Here is a 9,047-nt window from a genome sequence, read left to right on the forward strand (position 1 = left end):
TTTTATTTAATTCACCTGTGCACTTTATTGTTGGACCACGTGCTATCATGGATGAAAAGTTGTATTGAGCAATGCAACTGCTTACGGAATAACACGTGATGTGCAGTTAGCCAATCAGAATAAAGTATTATAATGAAGTAATTATTGAGCAATGCAATTGCTTACGGAATAACACGTGATGTGCAGTTAGCCAATCAGAATAAAGTATCATAATGAAACATACATCTAATGTTATTATTAAAATACACAATTATCTGATTATACATGTTTAACACGTGCTGAATACTAATGTTCTTTGTTATTTGTTTACTACAAGGTGTCAATCGGTAAACACGGCATTTAATGAGTAGCCATATTTGTTAAATCATAACAGACAGAGAGAGAAAAAATTACAATTAAAAGATATATTTGCGTAAAAAATGATAAAATCGTGCACAGAGGACTAAGTTTATGGTATATACATGCATTGGTTCAAGAACTGGATAAACATTATTTTTCACCACTCACTCGTTTCATATATGACTTTAAATTCGCGTGGCTTTTTTAAACAGTTAAAAATATCAAGTTTCTAATTATACAATTAAACTTTTTATATTAATTTGAGATTTAAGTTATGCTGATCTTTACTATACATTTGTATCTAATAAACCTTGACCAACTTCTTACTATAAGCCAGACCGCGTACGCGTACGGTCCAAATACTCGTATGGTCTGGAACATACACAACATATGCTTAAAACTGAAATGAGTTTATTTTGCCCTTTAATATACTATTAGTCAAGCTGGAATATAATAAATAAAAACTTTAATTTTTCATCTTTTATTAATTGTTAATAAGTTTGTAGATTATATTAATTTCCTGGTTTGTCAATTACATCGTCTTTAAGGCAAAGGCAAATGTGGTCTACACAATGGTAATGGTTATCATGTTTGTGGCATTGTCCAGCGTTGGTACAGTCTGCTACGTCATCACAAGCTGGAAAAATATTCATAAAATTGAGAATTGAAATGAAGAATAGTGTGAAAGAGACAACATCCCGAGTAGATAACAGCAGAAATTACTGTGTTTATATGATTGCGAACCAAGTAAGTCATGATATTGATAACCTTGTGAACCTGTATGACCTAAGGTGAGGGAACAGCTTGATTATACCAACTAGGTTATACCTAATTGCTTATACTGAACTGGAAAGTCAGGTATGATAGGTAAAAAAATAATATAAAGCCAATATAACACTTCTTTGAAAATGGAAGGAGATGAAATAGAGAGGCGAAAGATACTAAAGGAACATTATAAAATATGTCGAAAACAAACCTTGGTGAAAAAACGAAAAACGGCCACAAGACAACAGAATACAAAACACGACATAGAAAACTAAAGACTAGCAGAACAAAACGAACCCCATTAAGAACCTGGCGTAAACTCAGGTTAAGGATCCTGAACCACATGTGAAAAGGATAACTGATGTACAATCTCGACCTTCCAAAAAACTAAAAAAAAATATCCGAATAAAGTCTATATTATTAAACTCACAAAGATGAGTAACACATGTGCATGCGTCGTGTTCACACACGATATGACTGGTTCCATTTCCCATACATTGTGTGTTCGTGCAATCAGAGTAGTGTTTGCATCTCTCAGATAATACCAACACCGCTCCTGAAATTAAAAAACAATAATGCATCTCTCAGAAAATCTCAACATCTTGCTGAATATAAACCCATTTTTTTAAACTTGCCTAAAAGTGTATTGTTGGTTGATGACTACTATAATTGTCTCCACTTTTAAACGTTTGAAAACTGTATTTGAATAGTTATATTATTAATTTCAACTTGTCTTTTTTTCATTTTATTTTATCAAGTCGATTTTCAATTCATTTGCTATTAAAATTAAGCAGATATGGTATGTCTGCCAATAAGATAATTATATTCTTAAAGACAAAAGGACAAACTTTCAGCAAAATAAATAATTCATGTGAGTCTTTGATATGCTGAATCAAACCATTTATTTATCTTTATTTCTTATCGGTTGAGAATAAGCTTCTCTTTTTGGATAAAAAGGGACCACATGACATTCATTTTTCTTCAGTAATAAATTCCATCGGTCCTTGATAGAACGTAGCCTGGTATCCCGGCCCAATATCTAGTTGCGCGTCGTTACTGACAAGATTAGCCAGGACCCAGGCTAAATAGAACGAAACGGACCAGAAAACCGATCGTTTACGGATTTTCACATGATAATGACCAATGGGGCGTGGTTTCCGTCTGTTAATGACCGTTTGGGCGTGGTTTCCATCTGTTAATGACCAATGGGGCGTGGTTTCTCTGTTAATGATCGGTGGGTCGTTGATTCTCTGTTTAGAGAGATGCCCCTTCAATAAAACATTTTCCTGTTTTCAATATTATATTTAAGAACTTGATTTAGTATTCAAATACTGAAAAATTGCACTAAAATGAATGGCATTATTGCTGCGACTGGTTTTAACTCTCTGCCATAGAAATCGTACTACTACATTGTATTCGAGTTTGCTTTGGACATTTTGAATCTATGAGAATTTTCTGAAACATGGTTCCTCAATGAAATAAACATAATAGTTTTTGAATAACTGGTCAGTATCGTGATATATGGACTGCCCTTAGGATAGTGGTATTGACTGTGACTGCGATAATGACCTCGCCTTCGGCTCAGTCATTATCACTATATAAGTCAATACCACTGTTTTGTGGGCAGTAACGATAATGACCAGTTATTCAACAACTTGTATATAAATAATACTAAAATAACGAGGTCCAATTTGTCAGCCGTCATTGGGAAAAAACGACAAATCAAAATATTCAACTTTATATATAGCTAATATAGGACAATGGTGTAGATTAAAAATTACAACGCTCAAAACCCTTTGATTTCCACATAATTAATATTGCCAATAACTAACAAGTTCCGGGTCGCACCCGATACCGATGCCAATAGTATATTCACCTGTTACCTATTACCTTATCTGTACGTTCCGCATCTGACAGGCGCGCCACCAAACGGTGTATTTAGGATTTTGCTATATATATGGGTCTTAGTCACAGGGTTGACACTACTAAATTTAACCATTGTCAAATTGTTCCCTATTGTAGTATTTTAATCAGTAATACTTTCTAAGATGACAATACGAATACTTAAAATTTGGACTTAAAATAAGGCGTATAGGTACCATTTTCAATTTGTTAGCGAGCATGACGTAAAACAGCGAATCAAAGAATTCAACTTTATTTATAACTAATAAAGGACAATGCTGTTGGTAAAAAAAATACTCTATTCCAGGACCTTTTATTTTCCAAATTATTAATATTACCAAAAATTGATAAGTTCTAGGTCGAAGGGTTCAAACAAAAAGATTTTGAAATCAGAGAAAAACTGTGTATCTTATAATTTTAGTGACTTGTATTATTTATTCCTTCAACTTGCATTTCTTTGGATTAGAGACAAGGTGGACCTCTGTTAGCAAAGTATTTCCATTCTCAGTTTAATATGGTACAAAATTAGGCTGAATTTCACTTAAAACTTGTACAATTTTTTACATAGAATAAGATTTTAAGATTTATGACCCCTTTTGTAGTCATTTTTGTCGAGCCTTCGACTTTAGTCGAAAAAGCGAGACTAAGCGAGACTACATTCCGTCGTCGTCGGCGTCGTCGGCGTCGTCGGCGGCGGCGTGCACAAATATTCACTCTGTGGTTAAAGTTTTTGAAATTTTAATAACTTTCTTAAACTATACTGAATTTCTACCAAACTTGGACAGAAGCTTGTTTATGGTCATAAGAAAGTATCCAGCAGTAAATTTTGTAAAAATAAAATTCCATTTTTTCCGTATTTTACTTATAAATGGACTTAGTTTTTCTGCGAGGAAACATTACATTCACTCTGTGGTTAAAGTTTTTAAAATTTTAATAACTTTCATAAACTATCCTTGATTTGTACCAAACTTGGACAGAAGCTTGTTTATGATCATAAGATAGTATCAAGAAGAAAATTTTGTAAAAATAATTTTCTACTTTTCTGTATTTTACTTATAAATGGACTTAGTTTTTTTGCCAGAAACAAAACATTCACTCTGTGGTTTAAGTTTTTAAAATTTTTATAATGTTCTTAAACTATCCTTGATTTCTACCAAACTTAGACAAAAGCTTGTTTCTGATCATAAGATATTATTCAGAAGTAAATTAAAAAAAAAAATCACTTTTTCCGTATTTTACTTATAAATGGACTTAGTTTTTCTTCCAGTTAACATTACATACAGTCTGCAGTTAAAGTTTATAAAACATTTATTAGATTCATAAACTATCCTGGATTTTTTACCAAACTTGGAAGCTTCTTTCAATCAAAAGACAGTATCGAGAGGGAAATTTTTATTGATGTTTTTCCTCATTTTTGTTGAGTCTGCGATTAACAGCAAACGTAGGCGAGACACTGGGTTCCGTGGAACCCTTACGAATTTTTGTACGAACTTTTCAAACTTCAATAGTATCAAAACTACAGATTAAATGAATAACAAAGATAGGCCATTTTGTACATATACCAAGGGGAAACTTGATGCCGCAAAGCATTATTGACTGTTTCATTGCATTTAATAGAAAAAGAGGACTTTTTTTATAGAAAATCCACAGCCTTTTCTATACAATTTCCATATATCTAGCATTGAACAACACAAGGGGTCATAAACCTTTATCAAATGACAAAAATATTTTTTTTTTTAAATACGAATCAATATGAAAAACACTCAGAATTCTATTTACAATGCTACACAATAGTATACAATGCTCCTATTTGTTGGAGCGGGCAAGCGAACCATGACACCTAGAATTACACAATTTTATATTCTTTTTTTTTTGGCATTTACACTTCATCTTTACAGGCAAGAGAGATAACCCTAGGTTCTTCCACAAATAAAAACCGACAGCCTAGAAATAGCACAATCGGCCTTGCCAAGATCAGATGTGCATTTTGTGTTTCACATGAAGTCAAAAATGAGTATCACCTCAGGGAAAAACTCTTGATATTTTGGTTCAAAAATGGTTTAAATTATGAAAAATTGCTATCCTTAGGCTAACACTGGAAGCATTTATATAATTACATGCAGTTTTTGGAAGAAATATTTAATATTTTTATTAAATAAATGGTGTTTAAAAACTGTATAATTTTCTTTAATGGTTGGCTTCAAGACATGGTCACCAGTATCAGATTTTTGGTCAATGACAAAGACAACAAAATATGTTTAGAATTATTGAATATCAAACATTTTAATTAAAAAAAAAATGACAAGAACATGTTTAACTCACAGTTATTTCAAACAACAGTAGCTTTCTTTGATCATTAATCTTATCTGATAAAACTGTATCTAAAATTATCTATAAATAACAAAACTTCCAAAAAAAACCTTTCTTTTGGTGTATAGAACAATAAAATAACTTGATGCATATTCTTACAATAAACAATCAAACTTAGCAATACAATTTATATGTTTTGTCTACGGACAAGACATTGTATTCATATTTAATGAAATGCATTATTAAAACCTAATTTTGATATAGCTGAAAGTGTTCTCTTGAAAAAAAAAAAAACATACATTTTATCAGGTTTATCTATCAAACGATGCTTAACTTCGAGGAAAATGGAAACAAATACATTTTGATAATGTCTACGGACAAGACATTTTATTGATATTCAATTAAATGCTTTCAAAGATGATTGTTAAAGTTAAGATTAAAAGTTACTAATTAAATTTTAAGCTGTGTTTTTTAAATTTTGGAAAATATAAAAATGTACCCATAATTCTTTACATATCTCAATAATTTATTGATTAAGCCAAACTGAAGACACATTCTTTTAACTGAAATCCATATATCTGACTGCTTAAAACAATCAAACTATTATTAAAACTCAATTTTGACATAGTTGAATGTGTTCTCTTAAAAAAATAACATACATTTTACCTATCAAATTAGGCTGAAATCAAGGAAATTGGATACAAATATATTGTGGTAATGTCTACGAACAAGACAATTTCAGTTAAAAAAAAAATCTGTTAGAATTAATTATGACTATATTCATGTTGAAAATACGGAGTTTTAATTTGAATAGATAACTTTCATCACCTATAAATAAGATTCAAGTTCCATAGCAGACAAATAATTGAATTTAATACTTGTTATGTACAAGTGTCTTGTCCGTAGACACTTCCTCATCTGCTGTTAATACTGAAATGCAAAAGATAAAGTTAGAGAGAGAGAAATACTTTCTCTTCATTTGATTTAGTTAATCTTTTAAGGTATGCATCAACTGGAATAAACAATATTGAAGTAAAATAAGGTATGCTTTTTATGACTGATAATCTGACACTTTTTAAAATCCACTCCTGTAAAGTAATTTTACAAAAAATGAGAACACTTAAATTACCATTTATTTATTAAAAATAAGATATTTCTAAGTTTAAACAACACATAGCACTAATTAAGACCCATAAAGCCAAGCAATATTGATAAAAAGACATGTCTACGGACAAGACATGTGTCTACGGACAAGACATTCTGACATATTTTTGATTTTTTCCTCTATTAATAGATGGTAGAAAAAAATGTTAGTAGTGTTTTCATATCTACAAAAGAACAGGAACTTAGCAATGCAACATTAATGTAATTATGCTTCCAGTTTACTAGGGAATGCATGTCTACGGACAAGACATTTTTTCACTTTATTTGTATCTCCAACTTTGTTGGCATATATCTCCAGCTAGGGTACTGCAAATTTTGATAAATGAGGTAGTTTTTGATAATGTATATACTAGAAGAGAAAACAAAACACATAATAGCATAAATTTGATTTATTTTTCTCTTTTATCACTACACTGAGCAAGCTGAAAACAAAAGTACAAAATTTCATAACAAGCGCATAGTATTCAACTTTTTATCATAACTTTGTAACCACTGAAGATTTTTGTTGCAACAACCAGTAAAAGAAAGAAGAATAAATTGTCTATAACAGTGAACCAATAATGTAGTTCAAATTAAGTTCACTTATTAACTATCAATTGATAAAAACAGGTAAATTTTAAATGAAACAACATAACGTGTAATTTTGCCCATTTTCAGCGTGTATTTTAGTGTTTTCTTTCAAAATGGTAACACCTATACTTGATATTTGATATTCATTGTGAAACCCTACATTCTCTTCTTCAGTTCAAAGATGTATTACTTATGTAAAGTTTATCTTCTTGTCTTTACAAGCCTATAACATAGACCCAATATGAAATGCACATCTGATCTTGGCTAGGCCGAATAGTTGTGAAAGTGGCTTTAAACAGCGACCACTCAATCAATTCTTCAATAATCACGTATTAACAAAATTGTCATATTTAGGTTTCTTATCTACCATCGGTTATTGACTTGACATTGATACTGAGATAAGGAGAGTTCCAATGCATAATTTACTACATGTATCTAGTATACTAATGGCATTGACCCATCACTCTAGTCCAAAGTGCGCTATGCAAATTATCGTATAAAAGGAATACAAACAAAAATGAAATTCTTAATTAAAAAAAAGCTACATATATATATTATAAGATTTTATAAAAACACAACAAGAAAGAACGATTATTTGCACAAGGAGATTTCCGTGCATAGTTATTAGAACATCATTATTAAATCTCGGTCACATGAGCCTCTATTACTCTATGTATAATCGCCACCGGATATAGATACACTAGGTCTGGTGAACTGTTCATTGTCTTAGAAAAACTACATAATTACTGCATTTAGAAATACTAGTGTACCTGAGTACCTTTATGCTTATATGTACAGTAATGTCTGGTGATGATGATACACTATGTCGAATTGTATACTCAAAACCAACAGAATTAGACATTTTTATAAAGACCGTTGGTTTTCCCTTTTTAATGGTTTTACAGTAATATTTTTTTGTGGTCCTTTATAGCTTGTTGTTCGATGTGAGCCAAGGCTCCTTGTTGAAGATCGTACCTTGACCTATAATCGTTTATTTTTATAAATTGTTACTTGGATGGAACGTTGTCTCATTAACACTCATACCACATCTTCCTATATTTGCCGACAATTTTTTTTTGTAAATGCCTCAGTTATAAGGGATCTTTAGTTGTTTAGGTTACAATCGAATTAATATATAGATCTCTGATTTCACCATTGATCATACTTGACACATTTTCTAATTAGATTGCTCTAAGTTACTGAATCACATTTTAAAGATTAAATTGCACAACAGCACATTCTGTAATAATATCTGATTTAATAATATTTAACACCTTTGAGGGAAAGCTTTGAAAAAGTAGAAGGAAACAGTTACATATGCGACTGTGACCTTGTGACTAGCAAGTTATATTTTTCAGTGTGTTGGTTTACTTCGAAGCAGGGTCAGTTGATGTTAAAACCAAATCCAACATCGACAACATCTATGTTACCTTAATTATCTGTTGTTTCTAAAAGGTTGTAAGCACATCCAATATCAGTATCATTAAATTCATAAAGTCCAACTGAAAACTACACTTTTCTCTGTTATGAATATCAATAACTTACCCACAGACAGAACAACAGCGATGGCCAGAAATTTATTCATTTTCTGAGAGTCGTGATCAACAGGTTACTACGAAAGAACTGTGTCACGTATTCAGATTGTTTACTTTATATATTCCATCCACGAAAACCAGATAAGTTATCTGTAAATCTTTACCGCCATTATTTCTGAAGCGTCACGAAAGGTTGTGATTTCTGTCAGGGACGAATCCATGATTTGAGGGACCGGTCAAAATTTATCGTCACATAGGACCGGTGCAAAAAATAAAAACATTTAATAAAAGTTACAACCCTATCGCTTTCTGACTGAAAAAAAAATGATGTCCTATGCCAACTTAGTAATAAAAAAAGTTGGTGTCCTATCCTACTTTTCCAATGTATTGTAAATAAAAGTATACTTAATAGAGGCATTTAACATATGTTATCTTTATAATATAATCAAAAGCAACAGTTTC

The 9,047-nt window shown here is 31.2% G+C and overlaps 1 long non-coding RNA gene across 1 annotated transcript; it reads right to left on the reverse strand.

Moving 5' to 3' along the window:
* Nucleotides 1-804: 804 nt before the first annotated feature.
* Nucleotides 805-8,751, reverse strand: LOC143057600 (uncharacterized). Its single transcript, XR_012972752.1, has 3 exons — nt 8,596-8,751; nt 1,535-1,660; nt 805-976 (listed from the first exon to the last, which is right to left on the reverse strand). It is a non-coding gene; the product is annotated as an uncharacterized LOC143057600 (long non-coding RNA).
* Nucleotides 8,752-9,047: the final 296 nt, after the last annotated feature.

Source organism: Mytilus galloprovincialis, chromosome 13 (genome assembly GCF_965363235.1).
Source record: "Mytilus galloprovincialis chromosome 13, xbMytGall1.hap1.1, whole genome shotgun sequence".
Lineage (NCBI taxonomy): Eukaryota > Metazoa > Mollusca > Bivalvia > Mytilida > Mytilidae > Mytilus > Mytilus galloprovincialis.